Raw genomic sequence first — 5,777 nt, forward strand, 5'->3', positions numbered from 1 at the left:
TGTGTGTATTGTAGGAGCTAGACGACGTATGATGACGTGTGACGGCGTAGTGGTGTGCCAATTCTTAGGGGAATATTTTCACCCCTACCCCTTGACACTCTGTTTCAAGCGACAAGGGGAAGGGGTAGGCGGAGGGGTAGGGGAAGGGGAAGGGGTATAAAATAGAATTGGGATTGGGCCTAAGTCAATCAATTGATGTTAAAAATCTATTGTGGCGTTTTGGTATTCAAATGTTAGTGCATCATGTTTATAGTTAATGTGATTAACTTCACCATGTAGTTGCTTGAACACCTAAAAGAACTGACTTCATACATCCACTAAAAATAACCTCGAGTTAGTTAAAGGTCATTGTTAAAAAAAAAAAAAAAAAAAGGTTTTGAAAAGTTAGGCGTTAGGGTTGATTGTGGATTTTTACATGTGATTTAAGTATCTAAAATTTACAAATACATTTGAGGCCAAGGTATTTCACAGTTCACCAAAGTCTGGTCTTCAATAACATGCCTACTTGTGAAAGAACGTGGATGGATGAATATGTAGATGCTAAAAACTGCTAATGAAATTGAAAATGATGAGTTGCCATGGTGATGGTGATACATCTTTCTTATCAAGGTTATCCAATACTTTGCCTCCCTGCTGTCTGAGGAGTGTACAGAGTAATTGTTCATATACTAGATCTATTGATCAAAATTGGTGCTCTCAAAGATTCGTCGATTGTGCTGAAACACTCTCTGCAGCCCAAATGTCTCCGTCAACAAACTCACAGATGTTTGCTTCAGTTTCAGGTGTAATTAAAAGGAGGAGAGAATAATCATTAAGCCCTTTCGAATGCTTTACAAAGCAACAGGGCAAATGAGATTTAGAGCAACTAAGCGTGTAGGACCTTTTTCTGTGAAACATAAAATGACTTAAAATCAGTCAATTTGAGTTTTTCCTGCCAGTTACTTGCATTAAACTATATACCATTATATAATGATCATTAGTTAATATATACTGTATTCTCATAGCTAGAAATATGAGATAATGTTCTTGTTAATGTTTACTAATGAACTTACTAAACATTACCTAATGATTAACATATGATTATTTAATGTAAATTGAAATGCTTACAAATGTCAGTAATCTTTCAGTTCATATGTTCTTCATTTGTTGGTCTTTGTTTGTTGTGTAGACCTCTATTTACACATCTTAACAAATAATCTATGAATTATTTGTTCATGTATTTGCAGTATCCGAACTAAAGTGGAAATTACTCATCATTTGCAAATGTTTATAAATGTTTACTAATCATTAATAAACAGGGGAAAACAAATCATTTTTTAAAAGAAAATACTTGTTCATTTATCAAAACATAATATAAACAGAACCGTGTTCCCTTATAATAATCAAATTAACCCCTGTACACTGTTGACCTTTTAACCAACCCATAAACCTACACATACCACCAAACCTGTCCCTAACCTTACCCGTATCACACCTCAATAGCAGCAAAAGTGTTGTGCATTAACACAAGCTATTAATCAGTTTATAACATCTGTTAAAATCATTTGTAGATTTTCAATAAGCACTTGATCATATGAAATTGAAAGTTTAATGACATTTGTAAGCTTTTTAACTTACATGAAATAATGATTTGTTTGAACATTATCTAAGGTTTAATAAGTTTATTAGCAACCATTAACAAGCACATTATCTCACGTTTCTAACTCTTTGAATATGCATTAACTAATGATCCATTTAGCATTATATAATGTTTGTTAATGATTTATTAATGAAAGTTATTATAAAGTGTTACCAGTAATTTTCGCAGATCCATGTGAATGGGGATCATTTTGACAATTTTGTTGTCTACACGCAAAACTTTTAAAAAATGCAAAGGAAAAACTTCTGTTTTTAGTACATCTTTGTCGTGTAAACGTACCCTGTACACGTCCAGTGCTTACAAACTATCATTTGAAGAATCCGTAATGATGCTTGCATAGGGTGTGTGAATGTTCTAAAGTAAGTATAGAACGAGCTGGTTACATAAGTATAGTTAATCATCCCTCGGCAGGAGTGAGTGGCAGCGCAGTAAGAGGCCATGCTTTGAGGGGGTGATGGTGTGGTCGCACCTACTCTTCCTTTCTGTTCATCTGCTCTCTCCATTCTGGCTCAGGCCTGGTGCCACAGACCTGCCGAGTGACAAACTTAACAAAGACCACAATAGAAACAATTAGTCAGAGCCAAAAGAGACAGAGGTCATGGCTTGCGAAGCGCGTTGTTTGAGGTCATTTGGAAACACGATTGAGAAAAAAAAAGCATCTGTATAGTAGAAGCAGTAATACACCCCATTTACAGGCATAAACCCATGTGATTTTTCTTTTTTCGTGGCACTTTCTAGCCAAATGTTCAGGCCATTTTTCCATGTAATGACTATTGCACAATATTCCATATTCCAGTCTATGTCATTTACTGTATATAAGAACAGATTTTTCCTTTTCGTTTTTTTTTTTTTTTTTTTGACTTCATGCCATCACCTGGATTGTATTGGTCTGTTATTGCCTCAAATCAGGTGCAATCTAGTATCAGCTTATTTTCTTGTGATTTTTAATGTAGATTGTTCTACGTTTTGGAGTATGTCCACTTAGAAATTGCTAATAAATATCACAAATAACTACAAAGAAACAACAATTAACACATTGAATAGCATAATCTTGTGCAATCTTTTCAATTTCATTTGTTCATTTTCATGGAAAGATGTTAGAGCATTGTTTATTGAACAGCTGCTTCATGCATTTAGATATACAGTGCTGCTTGAAAGTTTGTGAACCCTTTAGAAGTTTCTGCATAAAATATAACCTAGAAGATCAATGGATTTTCACGCATGTCCTGAAAGTTGACAAAGAGAACTCAATCAAACGAGATGAAAATATATACGTTGTCATTTATTTATTCTGGAAAATGATCTAATATTACATATCTGTGAGTGGCAAAAGTATGTGAATCTCTAGGATTAGCAGTTAATTTGAAGGTGAAGTTAGAGTCCATCTGTTCAGAGGCATTTGTTTTTTTAATCGGTGGGATGACTTTCAGGTGTCAGTGCGTGCCCTATTTTATTTAAAGAACAGGGATTTATCAAAGTCTGATCATGCTTGTGGAAGTGAATTATGGCACAAACAAAGGAGACCACTGAGGGCCTCAGAAAAAGAGTTGCTGTGTTCATCAGGCTGGAAAAGGTTACAAAACCATCTCTAAAGAGTTTGGACTTTCCAATTCCACAGTCAGACAGATTGTGTACAAATGGAGGAAGTTCAAGACCACTGTTACCCTCCCTAGGAGTGGTCCACCAACAGAGATCACTCTAAAAGCAAGACGTGTAATAGTCTGCGAGGTTGCAAAGGACCCCAGGTTAACTTCTAGAAACTAAAGGCCTTTCTCACACTGGCTAATGTTAAAGTTCATTAGTCCACCATAAGGAGAACACTGAACAACCACGGTGTGCATAGCAGAGTTGCAAGGAGAAGGCCACTGCTCTCCAAAAAACAAACAAAAAAAAACTGATGCCCGTCTGCAGTTTGATAAAGATCATGTGGACAAACCAGAAGGCTATTGGAGAAATGTTCTGTGGATGGATGAGACCAAAATATAACTTTTTTGGTTTAAATGAGAAGCATTATGTTTGGAGAAAAAAAAACACTGCATTCCAACACCTCATCGCATCTGTGAAACATGGTGGTGGTAGTATCATGGTTTGGGCCTGTTTTGCTGCATCTGGGCCAGGACGGCTTGCCATCATTGATGGAACAATGAATTCCGAATTATACCAGCAAATTCTAAAGGAAAATATAGGACATCTGCCCGAGAACTGAATCTCAAGAGAAAGTGGTTCATGCAGCAAGACAACAACCCCAAGCACACAAGAAAGAATGGTTAAAGAAGAACAAAGTTAATGTTTTGGAACGGCCAAGTCAAAGTCTGGACATCAATCCAATTGAAATGTTGTGGAAGGACCTGAAGCAAGCAGTTCATGGGAGGAAATCCACCAACATCACAGAGTTGAAGCAGTATTGTACTGAGGAATGGGCTAAAATTCCAACAAGCGGTTGTGCAGGACTCATCAGCAAAGAAACATTTAGCTGCAGTTATTGCTGCAAAATGGGGTCACACCAGATACTGAAAGCAAAGATTTTTGCCACTGACAGATATTTAACACTGGATCATTTTTCTCGATAAATAATATATTTTAGTCTCCTTTGTTTGATTCGATTCTTTGTCTGCTTTCAGGACTTGTGAGAAAATCTGATGATGTTTTGGGTTATTTATGCAGAAATATAGAACATTCTAAAGGGTTCACAAACTTTCAAGCAGCACTGTATTACACATTGGTAATGCGAAATATTAATAATATTATGGGAAAAAAAGTTTTTTTGTTTTTTTTGTCTGTTGGAGCACTGCTGTGCACATGAAGATGGCGTGTGACTCATGATTATCAGTGACGGTCCAATCACGCTGAGTAAGCCACTGAGAGAGCCAGCTGGAGAGGACAAGACAGGACACAAGTGCTCATTGACTCAGAGAGGGTGTGTGCACTGGTGCATCTATGTCTGTCTGTGTACATACAGTACAGGAGGTGTGACTGAAGCAGTGAGCTTCTTATGCAAATGCTTCTTTATATGAGATATGTCATGTGTGAGAACACATTTGGTGAATATCACGGTTTATTGTCTTCATCTATGCTCTTTGTAACAAAAGCTCTCAGGTAAAAGTTAAGGTGATAGAATGAAGATCATACTATTTTAATTCACCCTTTGAAGGAATTTCATAGGCTTTCCTCATGGAGGGTGTTGTTTAATTCAGTGTAATAATTTTCATTAATCAGCAGGCCTCTCATTCACAAATACCTGTGGCCGGTTGCATAAACTGCTTAGATTTGTCTTACAAGATAATCTTTTTTTTTTTAAATGATTTAAAAATCTTTTTTTTTCTTTTTAAAGTCAGTTACATAATATAATGGTCTAATTTGAATCCGAAAAGTAAGACGGATTACCCCTTGACTAACTGCTAGTTGGTCAGACTAGTTCTTTAGACCAGTGTTTGCCAACTTTTTTTAGTCGCGGCACCCTTTGGAAATTTTAACAAACCTGTGGCACCCTACAAAATTAATTTTGTCACAATATTTGAATTTCTAACTTCGATATGATAATTTGAAAAGTATAGATATTCGGTACAACAGGGAAGAACTGCAGAATATAATGTCATACAGATATTTTTAATATTATTAAAACATTTTGTCCATCAATGGTGGCAATCAATAGGCTAATTTCTAATGAAGAGACCAATTTATATGACAGATTTTAATGTAGGCTTTTATACATATGTAAACATTATTTAATTACCATTATAACTAGCTATCTCACAAATATTTGCTCACTCAGTGTTTTTTAAATTTTACACTGGGGTAATTTTGTTGCAGTAGCATGATATTTCAAACTTTGAATTGAATAAAAAATGACAAGTAAGCAGTCAGTAATAAAATAAGAACAAATAAAGAAATGAATAATGATAGCACAAATAAAAAAATAACGACAGGCCTTCCAATTAAATAAATTGCTTTTTAGTTTCTTAGGTAGGTCTAACAGCAGGGTTAAGATATTTAACTTTTTTTTTACCAATTATTCAAATAATGTTTAGTCCTAGAAAGCTATTATTATCAGAACACGTGAGCATAACATAGCGGTTAGCAGATCAATGAATGAGAGGGCAGCATTACCAGAGTTGCCCATATACCATACTACGTTACA

The sequence above is a fragment of the Sinocyclocheilus rhinocerous genome, unplaced genomic scaffold (genome assembly GCF_001515625.1).
Source record: "Sinocyclocheilus rhinocerous isolate Xijiao unplaced genomic scaffold, SAMN03320098_v1.1 scaffold48, whole genome shotgun sequence".
NCBI lineage: Eukaryota > Metazoa > Chordata > Actinopteri > Cypriniformes > Cyprinidae > Sinocyclocheilus > Sinocyclocheilus rhinocerous.